The 12,516-nt window shown below is 53.2% G+C and overlaps 1 protein-coding gene across 2 annotated transcripts in view; it reads left to right on the plus strand.

Annotated features, from left to right (window-relative positions):
• Window positions 1-9,315: 9,315 nt before the first annotated feature.
• Window positions 9,316-12,516, plus strand: part of WSCD2 (WSC domain containing 2) — a 130,372-nt gene continuing 127,171 nt past the window's right edge. Inside the window, exon 1 of one of the 2 annotated variants that reach the window (XM_008249349.4) lies at window positions 9,316-9,967. The gene's annotated coding sequence lies outside the window, so the exon portion shown is untranslated. Of the gene's footprint in view, window positions 9,968-10,161; window positions 12,049-12,516 lie in introns of those variants that run through there. The other variant, XM_017338066.3, reaches the window with a different exon arrangement.

Consider the following 12,516-nt stretch of genomic DNA (forward strand, 5'->3'; position numbering starts at 1 on the left):
GGGAGGATGTGAAAATGTGGAGACGAAATGATACTCAGAGACCAGAGCTCCTTGGAGCAGCTCTGTAACCAGGCAGGCTGACTCCCAATCCTCCATGCAGGGTGTCCACGGCTCCCCCTCCCCTGGGAGATGCCCGCGTCTAAGTGGATCATTCCAGAAGAGGCTGCTCTCCAAGAGCATTTCCTGGAGGCCAGGTTGGTCTCTCTTGAGAGAATGAGGGCACCGTGCTGTATCTGAATCTCCATCTGGGGCTGGCCTGTTTGCCAGGCCTGATGGCCACGTGTCCCAGTGGAAAATCCCCGGTGTGAGTCCGGGAGACTCGGACCTCAGCCTACAAGTTCTGCACATCCAGGAAAACCTGCTGCGCCTCACTGGCCTCAGTGTTTCCATCTGAAGGATGGGGACTACTGGAGGGATTAAATTAATGAATACATGGTGGTACATGGTCACAGGGCTGTGGCTCCAAGCTGGGGCCAGGAACCTGCACTTATTTGGTCCCTAGGATGTATGAATCCCGACCCCCCCCCCCCCCCCACACACACAAAATCCTGGCAAAAATACGGAGTTCCTGTGCATACAATACACAGACAAGTGAGATTCAGATTCTATCTTCCAGGGCAGGCCTATTATGCTAATAGCCAATCAGACAACAAATGATTCCATGAGACAGTCTGCTTGGTGCTGCTCCTCTCAATAAGATGTGTGCCACTGTATGTTGAATACGAGTTTTTCGTGGAAGTGATGATCTACTTTGAGAAAATAGTCCTGATTTGGAGGCAAGTCCCCACAGTTAACTGGGTCTTCATAAATACTAAAAGTAGCCATCAATACATCATAAGTTTGTTGTAGTAATGATAAAATACTGTCGCAGCACTGTTGCATTTGATCGTCAAAATGACTCTGTGGGTAGATATAATTGTTCTTATTCTAAAGATGAGTCTGTGGAAGCTCAGAGAAGTAAGATGGCTTACCTAAGGTAAGGTCATACAGTTAGGAAGAGCTGGGACTGATCCTTGAACCCAGATCCGACAGTTAGCCCCTCATCCATGTCATTAAAATGCACTGCATGGAACAGCTTCACATTACATTCTACAAACACGGAGGAACTGCTCAGAAGAGTTTGTGGTCCACTGTTATCAATTGAGCATCTCTTCCATGCCAGGCTTCTCTGCACAGAATTCCTGCCTTTGTGTTGCTTTCAGTTCATGCAATAATTACAATAGATGATCTGAAGAGACGCACCACTGGCCCTCCTCCCACGAACTTCTCACTGAGTAAACGGATGCTCCTTTTGTCATCTGTAAAAGTTGTTGACTGATCCCTTGGTCCACTAGAGACGGGAACGTCCCCACCCAACCTGGGGCTCTGCCCCCAGACATTTTTTTTTTTTGACAGGCAGAGTGGACAGTGAGAGAGAGACAGAGAGAAAGGTCTTCCTTTGCCATTGGTTCACCCTCCAATGGCCACCGCGGCTGGCATGCTACGGCTGGCTCACCGCGCTGATCGATGGCAGGAGCCAGGTACTTCTCCTGGTCTCCCATGGGGTGCAGGGCCCAAGCACTTGGGCCATCCTCCACTGTACTCCCGGGCCACAGCAGAGAGCTGACCTGGAAGAGGGGCAACCAGGACAGAATCCGGTGCCCCAGCAGGGACTAGAACCTGGGGTGCCGGCGCCGCAAGGCGGAGGATTAGCCTAGTGAGCCGCGGCGCCGGCCAATTCCCAGTCTGTGCACTGGGACTCCTTGGGGCTGGCAGAGATTTTTCCGAGTGGTGCTACCATCTGTGGCTCTTCTATCCTTCCTTCCCCCTCTCCCCTCCAGGACATCAGATCTGCATCTCAGTTTGCATCTCTCCCTGCTCTGCCCTTTCCACAGAGGTTCCCTCCAGTAAAACTCATGTACTTCTGAGTGCACCTGAGTGCCACTTTGCTGAGGCTGACCCCATGGGGTGCCCTGCAGCCCTGAAGCTCATGCTGAGACCTGATGCAGGAGTAGCTGCCTCAGTAAGAGAGGAAGAATGGCTGGGGTGGAGAGGGGTGGAGAGGGTGGAGGGGTTGTGGCTTGGGAGAGAAGCAGTTCAGAAACCAACTCCACTCTTGTTTGCTGTTCTCTCTTGGATGACTCATTGGACCACTCTCAGCCTCAGTTTCCTCTCTTGCAAAATGGGAATAAGGATATTACTGCTGGCTATCAGAATAGATGAGGATTAATGGAGATAAACCAAGTTCAATGCCTCAGAGCCTCAGGGCAGGGCTGGCAGGGCTTGGGGGCTGCCTGGAGCTCCTCTTGGTTCCCAGGCTTCCTCCCCATGGCCTCTGCAGACTCTCAGAGCTCCCTAGGCTCTTCTTGCAGAAATTAGACCCGGGGGGCGGGGGGCCGGGGCGAGGCACAGACTTCTGTGCTCCCTGCCCACAAATATGGCCTCCGTGAAAGGCTGCACCTTGTAGATATTTTGGCTAGGATATGTGGTGTCACCATGGCCGTTTGACCATTATCTGAGTCATCTGAGCCCAGGAATCTGCCAAATCAGATAATTTTGGTGGCTGGCCTGTCTCTCGGGATCAGATGTCCTGAGAAATGGCTCTCATCTCCACCTGGCTGGCTTCTGTGTAGACAATCCCCTTTTCAGTGAAACAAAAGCTGGTTTCAGCTGCTATATTCAAGATCAAGGCCTAGAGGGGGTGCCAGCTCAGAGTCCTACATTTACTATGTGGCTTGAGGTGCTCAGGCATCCGTAACTAGTGGAATTTGCAAGTTTTTACAGTTAAAAAGCATACACATGAATATGAGAATAGTACGTATACAGTTTGGTGCATTTTCACAAAGAACGCGTCTTTGTCACCAGCATGCAGGTCATCCAAAGGAGCATTGTTAGGCCCCAGGCGCTCCCTCTACCCAGACCTGCCAGCTCTCTCGCAGCAACAACCGCCCACCAGGGTAACCAGCCTTCTAGCAGTTTGGTTAGTTTTGCAGCTTTTCCCATTTACATTCATGCAGCAGATCACAGGTACCTTTTTGGCTTCTTTGGTTCAGCACCATGTTTGTGACATTCACCTCTGTAGTCGTGGTAGCCATAGTCCACCCATCTTCATGGCTGTGTAGTATGCTGTTGGATGCATGCAATGCTACTTATATGTTCTTCCATGCACAGACATGCGGGTTGTATCCAGTTCAGGACACCTATAACCAGTTTGTTCTATTACATGCATTTTTGTGAAGACACGTGGGTTAAGTAGTAAATGGGCTCCTATTTAAAGCTACAAATTAGAGAGGGAAGCCTTTCAAACTTCATTATTCTCAGTCTCTTGCATGATGATATAAATATGTCATTGGATTGGAAACAAAAGAGGTGACACCACTTTAGGACTCCTGTGATCTTTAGCAAGTCCTCATGAGACCATAACGGGCCCTCGGGAAGGGATTAGGAATTCCTGCAGATTTGGTGGGAGGAGCACTGCAGCGGGGGTCCCATATAACACGGGACCCCGAGGGCTCCTCCACACATGATATTCCTACAGTGTCACACACAACCGTAGACAACTGAATCTCTCCGCCCTCAGAGCTCACACCTGTAAAGAAATGCGAGAAATGGGTATCTTCCTGGGTGTTTCCAGTTCTGAAATAACTTTGAGATTGACTGCTATTGACAATTGATAATTATATAATCGTTTGTTGAGTGCTTTCATTGCTTTAACAATTTCTTCACACTATCTAATCTTCAAAAACACACTGTTAGAACTGTCATGTTGGAGAAGTTAAAACCCTTAGCAGAATGACAGTGGCAAGGAGGCCAGTTCCATTCTAACCTCCACACTTAACTGCTGCCTCACTCTTTTTTTCTTTAAAGAAACATTTCAGGCACACAAAGTGCAGAGGGGCTGGTGTTGTGGTACAGAGGTTAGGCCACTAGTTGTGATGCCGGCATCCCATATTGGTGTGCCAGTTTAAGTCCCCACTTCTCTGTTGCTGATCCAGCTTCCTGCTGATGTACCTGGAACAGTAGTGGAGGACGGCCCAAGGACTTGGTCTACTGTCCCACCTCCCTCTCCCCCTTCCTGTAAGATAAACAGGTAAATATTTTTTAGCAAAATGTAGATAACAAGACATGGCAGTCTACAAAAAGTCTACAGAATGTGTATTGTGAGAAAACTTTGCATGGCTTTTGAAATTTTTTTACAGTAAAATGAACTTACCTTTAAATTCCATGAACTTTTAAAAGCATCTTCATATAATGAACATCTACAGATACACCACACTATCTCAGAATAGACGGCTAATGGGCAGCTGTTTTGCCCAGCTGTTATGTCACTGTTAAAATGCCTGCATCCCATATTAGAGGGCCTGGGATTGATACTGGGTGTTCTTCTGACTTCAGTTTCCTGCCAGTGTGCACCCTGGGAGGCAGTGGATATGGCTCAAGTTGTTGGATTCCTGCCACCCACGTGGGATACCTGGATTGAGTTGCTGGCTCCTAGCTTTTATCCCAGTTTGGGCCTTGGGCCACTGAGAGCATTTGGGGAAGTGAACCAGTGGGTGGGAGCCCCCCCCCCTCTCTTGCTTCCTCTCAAAGAAATAATTGAACAAAATAGAACACTAAAAACACACCTAAAACTCTTTGCCAATCTTCCCCACTCTACTCCCTTCCCCATCTACAATAACTTCCCTGCTGAACTTGGTGTTTATCTTTCCCACACACTTGTCTGTGAATTTCTTTTTAAGCTTTTGAATGTGATTAAATGGTATTACCATATTTTTGTTCTTTGGTAATGAGCTTCCCACCTCCTACTCAGCACTGTGATTTTTGAGATTTATCCATGGGAAGAGTCCCAGTTCACTAATTCTCACAACTGCGTGGTGGTGCCCCTTAAGAATATATTGGATCGATGCATCCTATTCCTTTGTTGATGGGCATTTAAATTCTTTCCTGTTTTCCACCATTAAAAACTGCTGCAGTGTACGGTCTTCTAGCCTTGTGCACCCAACTTTGATGGGTAAGTCCTCCAGACCATACCGGGTGCTGTGACCAAATATCCCTGCCCCCCAAATGCGAACACTGAAATCAAGGTGATGGCATTGGGAGGTGGGCCTTTGGGGGGACGATTAGGTCATGAGAGTGGAGCCCTCAGAATGGGATTAGTGCCTTTATAAAAGGGAGCCCAGAGAGCCAGCCAGTTAGCCCCTTCTACCCAGGGAGATGGCACCATCCACGAGCCAGAAGGCAGGCCCTCAGCAGGCACTGAGTCTGCCAGCACCTTGATCTTGGACTTCTAGGACTCCAGAACTGTGAGAATAAATTGTTTCAGATGTATTTTATTTATTTGAAAGGCAGAGTGACAGAAAGAGGGAGAGGGAGGGGGAGGGGCAGGGGGAGAGAGGGAGAGAGGGAGAGTGCTGCTCCTCCGCACGCGGAGGAGCCGCACCGGACCGGGCGCTTGTTGTTCCCTTTTTTTACAAGTCCTTTCTATAGTAAAGTAAGAATAAGTAAACAGCAAACTCCCAAAGCAAGAATGAGTAGAGAGAAATGAGAAAGAACGAAGTAACGAACTTCCCCGCGAACTCTCCAACGCACTCTCCAACCAACCCACACCACCATGCCGTCTCTCTCTTCCTATATAGTCCTCTCCACCAATCCCAACTCGGCCGCCCACACGCCGAGCACGCCGCTCTCCTCCAATCAGGAGCAGCTCCTGCAGCTTGTCAAGTTGGTGAGAGGCAGCTGGGTAGAAGCCGCTTACCTCTCTCCCAGCGCCATATTGTGGGAGAGCAGATGCATAGAACAAATCTTAATTCCAGTAACAGTATAGTCCGAATTGCTCCCCACAGAGAGAGGGAGAGAGGGAGAGAGGGAGAGAGAAAGATTGACTTATTGATTTTCCATCCACTGGTTCATTCCCCAAATGGCCTCAATGACTGTGGCTGGGTCAGGCAGAAGCTGGGAGGCAGAAACTCCGTCTGGGTCTCCCACGTGGGTGCAGGGGCCCTAGCACTTGGGCGGCCTTCCACCTTCTTCCCAGGTGCATTAGCAGACAGCTGGATTGGAAGTGTAGCAGCTGGGACTTGAACCAGTGCTGGGACATGGGATGCCAGTGTCATAGGCAGAGACTTCAGCCACTGTACCACAACACTGGCCCCAATTTTTATTGTGTATGAATTATCCGGTTTGTGGAATTTTGCTGTAGCAACCTGATCAGACCTTTGAATCTGTGGTCATACTGGACAGTTTCACTTATCCATCACTTTTTTGAGTACTACCACGGGCCAGTCCCTGCGTTGTGCACGAAAGGCGGGGAAGTGGTCAAGAGATAGAGCTCCTGCTCTCCAGGGGTCTGGATGAGGGAGAAAGCACCAGGCTCTGCTGGAGGGGACAGAAAGATGCAGGGAATGCCCGGAGAGGCCAGGGAGCAGAGTGCACGGAGGAAGCAGGAAGGCAGGGCTGCCGAGGGAGTGACCCCCACCACCCCCGCCCCAGGCACTGGGCCCCAACTCCTCCATCGTGTGTCTGCCTCTGGAGCAAAGCCTCGGTGACCCATGGCAGTTCCCTCTTCCCAACCTTGTTCTCTCCTTCACACATTAACAGTGACTTTGAGCCGGCGCCGCGGCTCACTAGGCTAATCCTCCGCCTTGTGGCACCGGCACACCAGGTTCTAGTCCCGGTCAGGGCGCCGGATTCTGTCCCGGTTGCCCCTCTTCCAGGCCAGCTCTCTGCTGTGGCCAGGGAGTACAGTGGAGGATGGCCCAAGTGCTTGGGCCCTGCACCCCATGGGAGACCAGGAGGATGGACCTGGCTCCTGCCTTCGGATCAGCGCGGTGTGCCGGCCGCAGCACACTGGCCACAGTGGCCATTGGAGGGTGAACCAATGGCAAAAAGGAAGACCTTTCTCTCTGACTCTCTCTCTCTCTCTCACTGTCCACTCTGCCTGTCAAAAAACAACCAACCAAACAAAAAACAGTGACTTTGAGTCAGTTGTTTAGAGCCTGGGAAACAAAACAATCTAATTCTGGGAAACCTGCACAGTTTGAATCCAGGACTGGACTTCTCGCTGGTGCCCTGAATGACTGGCATCCCCACCTTGCCTTAGAGGCATGTAGTCCACCTGGAGCGCTTCATAAACCACTCACATAGTCAGCCCTGCAGGAAACAGTCTGCCGGTGTCCTGCATACATCTTCATAAGGCTGGAACTACTATTATCTCCGTTTTCAAATGATGAGGCCAAGAGGAGTTAATTAACTTCCCCAAGGCCACCCAGGGAGGAGGTGGCAGAGCTGGGGCTCTGGCCCCTGAACTCTGCCAGGATGTCCCTGACACTTCCGACGGCAAGCACAACCCTGCCTTTCTGCTTTAAACAATACCCTCGAGGGGAAGTTACTTACCGCCTGCCACAGCCCCCTCTCTCCCCGCACTTCTATTTGCTTCAGCTACTCAGGAAATTAGAGCAAATCCTATTTTTAGACACCGTGGTTCCAATGACAGTGATGTATGGGCCGGTGGCTCATTTTATGAACGTAGCTGGGAGGCGTTGCCTGATCTGATGCTTGGAAACTCTCTTCCCTCGCCCCGTCTTGATCTCCCTAATTTACTTCTGGGTTGGCTTTGTTGCTTCACCCACGTCACTGAGTCCCACAATGAGCTTTGGCCAGAAACGATAAAACTTTAAGCTGACCTGGAAGGCATGGGGGAGAGGATGAGCCTGCTTCTGAGAAACTTAACACACGAATGATGGCAGAGGGAAGCCAAGAATGGAGCGAGCCCTCAGCAAAGTTTGGAGTTTGTGCACTGGTCAGGTCTAGAAGAACCATGATGGCAGTGCTTCCTGCCAAAACTGATCGATTGACAAACTGGCTGGCTTGTGTGCGTGCGTGTGTGTGTTAGACAAAAATTCTAAAACTGCACTGTCTACTCTCTACAGCTAATCATTGATCTCTTAGTATCAAAGGCCTGCACAGAGGTTGGGACAATGCTTGTGGGGAGCCCCTGACAGCCCCAAGACTTAGGGGAAAAGAAGCAGAAGAGACGAGGCCGTGGGAGAGTGTGAGAAAGTGAGAGACAAGTGTGCAGTGCTTCATGTGCCTGGGAACATGCACCTGCTGGAACCAGGTGCAGCCTCCCATCCCCACTGGAAGGAATCTATATTCTCATTTTACAGATGAGGTGCGAGAGCGAGAGAGATCAGTTGATCAAGCACCTTACCCCAGGGCCCGCAGAGATATTTGGGTTCCAGGTAAACAATGAAATAAGCATAATTATGCCTCGTGTAAAATTTCAGATTAATGCTGAAAATCGCCGTTGGCGTTGACCTCAGCATCCTGTGTTTCATCTGGCAACCTGAACGGTCACACTCACTTCTCTGTTAGTTCAAGGGCACCCCTTTATCATGGGAAGTCTTCAAAAGCATTCATGGGAAAAGGCATGTTATGAGAAAACCATGCATTTTTTTAAAGTTCACTCAGACTTACCTCTTCACTCCATTGCCCGTGAGCCTTTGAAGCCCCCTCAGGCAGGAACCATGAGCTGTGGAACGTGCGACCTTCACTGGCTGACCCTGACCGAGCGCTGGCCCCACGCTCCACACTCATTTCCTCACATTCCCTGTGAGGTGGGCACCACCTTTGTTCCCATTGTGTGAGGATATGGAGGCTCCTTGAGATGAAACAACCCTGCTAAGTCCCTGCTGGAACCCAGTTCTGCTTTGCTCAAGAATCGTCATCCGAAATACAAGATTTTTTCCCAAAGTTAAAAATTTAACCCACAGAACAGTGTCGGATAATAAAGGCTCAATTCAGTGAGTTGTCACCAACACCCTTGTCACTACCGTCAGGTGGGCGTTACCATCACCCCTTAACCTTACAGAGAAAGATACAGAGGTTCAGAGGGAGCCCCCTGACTTGCCCAAGGCCACAGAGCTTGGAAACAGACACAGAGAGGGTGGGTGATCACCGGGAGGTCACACAGCTACAAACTACCGCCTACTGAACACCAAAGAGCAAACCTGCCCCTTACTGGGTGTTTGCTACTTTCAAGGTGCAGTGTTCGCTTCTTGAACCATAGAGCAGCAACAAGGGCGCTTACTCCATGCCAGGCAGAGTGGCACTTAGCGTAATCGGTTCGGTAAATGCTCTCCAAAACCCCATGCTGGGGGTCTCGAGCCCATTTTACAGGCGAAGACACTGAGGCTGGGAAGCTGAGGCCCCTGCCTGTGCGCCGCAGCAGGCCAGGCTCTGGGTCCGCCTAGCTCCCAGGGAGGCGGCGGGCGGGCCAGGTGGCACGCAAGGAGTTAAGCGGCAGGCTGAGCGGTGGCTCCGTGCGAGGAGCGCGCCGGGCCCAGGCGCGCTGCTGGCGGCGGCAGCGGAGGCGGCAGCGGCACCAGGAGCTGGGGCTGGGATTCGTGAAGTGCCGGGGAGCGAGCGAGGCGGCCAAGGCAGCCGCGAGCGGGAGGCCAGGCGGCTGGAGCCCCGCGCCCAGCCGCGGCCGGCAGTGCCGCACGCACCCGGCCCGGGCATCCCCGGGGCGGCTGCGTGCGCGGGGCCTCGCCGCGGCGCGGGGCACCCGCAGTGCTGCCCGCCAGCCCGCCCGAGCGCCAGGCTTGCGGGAGCCCAGCTTTCACTTCCTCTCGCCTCCACCCGCCTCCCCGGCTCGCCGGCTGGCGTCGCCACCTCCTCCTCATCCCCTGGCCACCGCTGTCGCCGCTGCTGCAATCCAGGGCGCACACTCTCCCACTTTCCCGCTGGAGGCACAGAGGATGCCCCTGGCACCAAACCCGGAGAAATAGCCCCCGGCCCGCCTGGAGGAGCCTCAGTGGCCAGAACAGAAAGCCCGGCTCCGCTTTCCCGGGTAGCACTGCAGCAGCTGGCAGCAGGGAAGGCGCCCACGGAGCGGGTGCGCTGGGCGGGACGCGGGAGTCGCAGGCAGAGACCCCAGGCGCCGGCTGAGCTCTGCTGGCGGAGTTCGCGAGTGGCTGGGACTTCTCAGGTAAGAACTAGGGGCTCTGGACCTGGGAAGAGGGCTCCATAAGGGAGATGGGGCACCGAGCTGCCGTGAAAGATTCCTACCCCCCCCCCCAATCTGGGCTTCTAGGTCCAGCTGCTTCCCCCACCCCACGCTCAAGCTGGGAGCCCAGCTCCGAGCGCTGGCTGAGTGAAGAAGCCAGCACGGTGACAACTGAGCTCTGGGAAAATGACAAACTTTCCTCTGGCCCAGGAGGGGACCTCCTGGCTCATCCAGGCGCCCTTCCTCTGGGCATGTCTCTGTCCCGGAAAGGCGTGCATTTAGAGGGCTTCTCTGGCAAGGATGGCCCAGGGAGAAGGCGGGGGACCCTTTGAATTTGGGGTAGGCATTGCCCCTTGACTGGTCTGGAGTGCTGAGAGAGAAGGAGCGAGTCCTCTTTCAGAGCTGGCGTGCAAAGGTGCTTCTTGAGGGCGATACTCTGGGGAAAGGGGTTCCCTATGGTCTGGGACCAGCGACTGAGGGGTATCCGGCCAGGGGCTTTGTGTAGGGGGCTTTGCAGACCTGCTTATGTCCTTTCTCCCAAGGTGTGTGTGTGTGTGTGTGTGTGTGTGTGCGTGCACGCATGCACACACGCGCATGTGTGTGTATAAGGAAAGAGAAAGAACTGGAGACCGGGGGACTCCTCTGGCAGGATCACCCTCATCCGAGCCCTTCCAGCAGCCCCCCGTGTGGTTACAGGAGTCACCTTGTCTCCTTGGTAGAGCCCGTAAGGAGGGGTGAGGGTCACCTCCTGCTCCTTGCAGCTCCAAAGGGGCTGTTCCTGAGGGGAGCAAAAAATTGGGGAAGTTTCCTGGGCTGCTCAATGAAACCGTTCAGACTGGAGCCAGGGGAGGTGCAAACTTTCGGCAGAAAAGGGGCTTGAAGGGACCCGTGTGTAGGGGCGCCTGGCATTCTCATGCCCAGCTCAGGGCATGGGGGCAGTGTACCCCTCCACACCGCAGGCCCCTTGAGGTTCTGCTGAGCCCCACGTGTAGCTTGCTCCAAAGAGGCTGGCTGTCGTCAGGGATCATTTTGGAGCCACCCCTGTGATCACAGCCCTGTAGATGACATCATGCTTCCTCCTGGGGTGCCAGCCTGGGGCTGTGATCGTCTTAATGCACTGGTAGGTACCTAACGCGCTGGATGCATCGTGAGGCAGGGAGCAGGTCATGACCCTGGTTCTGTGTCTGCCCCTTGCTGGGGCTGGCTGTCCGCCTTCAGAGAGCAGCATTTCTGTGTGGCACTTGAACAGTTCTCTGGGCTTCAGGCAGGTTTTCAGGATTGCCCATCCTTGCGTGGGGTTCTGATCCTGCATCAGTCTAGAAGCTGCTTCCCTAGGCTGCTGAAATCCGGGAATTCCTCCAGGGCGTCAGATGCTGGTGCTGGGTGTCCTGGGAAAGCCCCAGCACTGGGTCAGGAGGTTGTGCTTCACATCTGCCTATAATTTGCTGTGTGACTTGAGGGTAAATCTAGCCCTCTCTGAGCTCCAGCTGCTGCTTCTCGAACATGAAGAGAGTTTGTGTATCCTCATAGAGTGACATGTGAGTGATGTTACACATGAGATTTGCAAACTCCGGGTGATGTAATTGAGTGTTGGAGAGACCTAGGACTCAGATCAGGAGTAAGTTTGGCCATTCACCTCCCTCTGCAAACCTTGGTTCCTTTGCTGTAATGTGGGGAGTTCACAGTCCCTGCTCCAGACGGGTGTAGGGAGCAGAGATGGTGCCTGCAGAGTACTCAGCCGGGCGTCTCACAAACATGGAGCTCACAGTGGCCGCAGCAAGGCTGTCTGTTGCGGTCTTGTACATGGGCATCTGGGTGCTATTTTCCCCAGGGATGCTGTCCCTGTCCTACTGGAGCACCAAGTGGTCCTTGAACGGGGGGCTGGGGGTGGGGGCAGGGCCCTTGTTCTTGCCAATCACCTGATTACCTGCAGTCCCCGCCCCCTCCCTGCTTCCTCATAAAAGCACTGCTGGACCGGCTGCTCCTAGTGGGGAGCCCTGGGCGTTCTGGGAGGGCTGGATGCACCCAGCTGCTGTGTCGCCATGACAACAGGAGGTGTAGAGGTAAGCTGTCTCGAGGGCTTCAACTTTGCAGCTGTCTAGGGACCCAAAGCAGAGAAGTTCAGTGTGTCTGGTGCCAGGCACCCAGGCTGCTGAGGGGCTGAGGGCTGCCCCACGCTGGACAGGTGAGGCTGCTGTCCCTGATAGGCAGAGCCATACTTGTGTGTGTGGTGGGGAGGGTGCTGAGACTGTAGGGGGACACAGTGTTCTAGTCATTCCTGTTTCCTTCCCAGTGGTCCTGAGGCTTGGGGGGTTGCCCCACATTCTTTCTGGAACCACTGGGGAGGGGCAGCCCTCATCCAGCTGCTGGCTGACGTGGAGTGAGTTCACGGCATGCAGTAGAGGCATTCCCCCCTGTACTGGCTTAGTCTGCACACTTGACTTCTAGGATTCTGAGAAAATGAAGTTGGCTTTCTTGTGGAGCAGGGTTTGTGCTTGTGTGTGTGTGTGTGTGTGTGTGTGACTTCATAT

Source organism: Oryctolagus cuniculus, chromosome 21 (genome assembly GCF_964237555.1).
Source record: "Oryctolagus cuniculus chromosome 21, mOryCun1.1, whole genome shotgun sequence".
NCBI lineage: Eukaryota > Metazoa > Chordata > Mammalia > Lagomorpha > Leporidae > Oryctolagus > Oryctolagus cuniculus.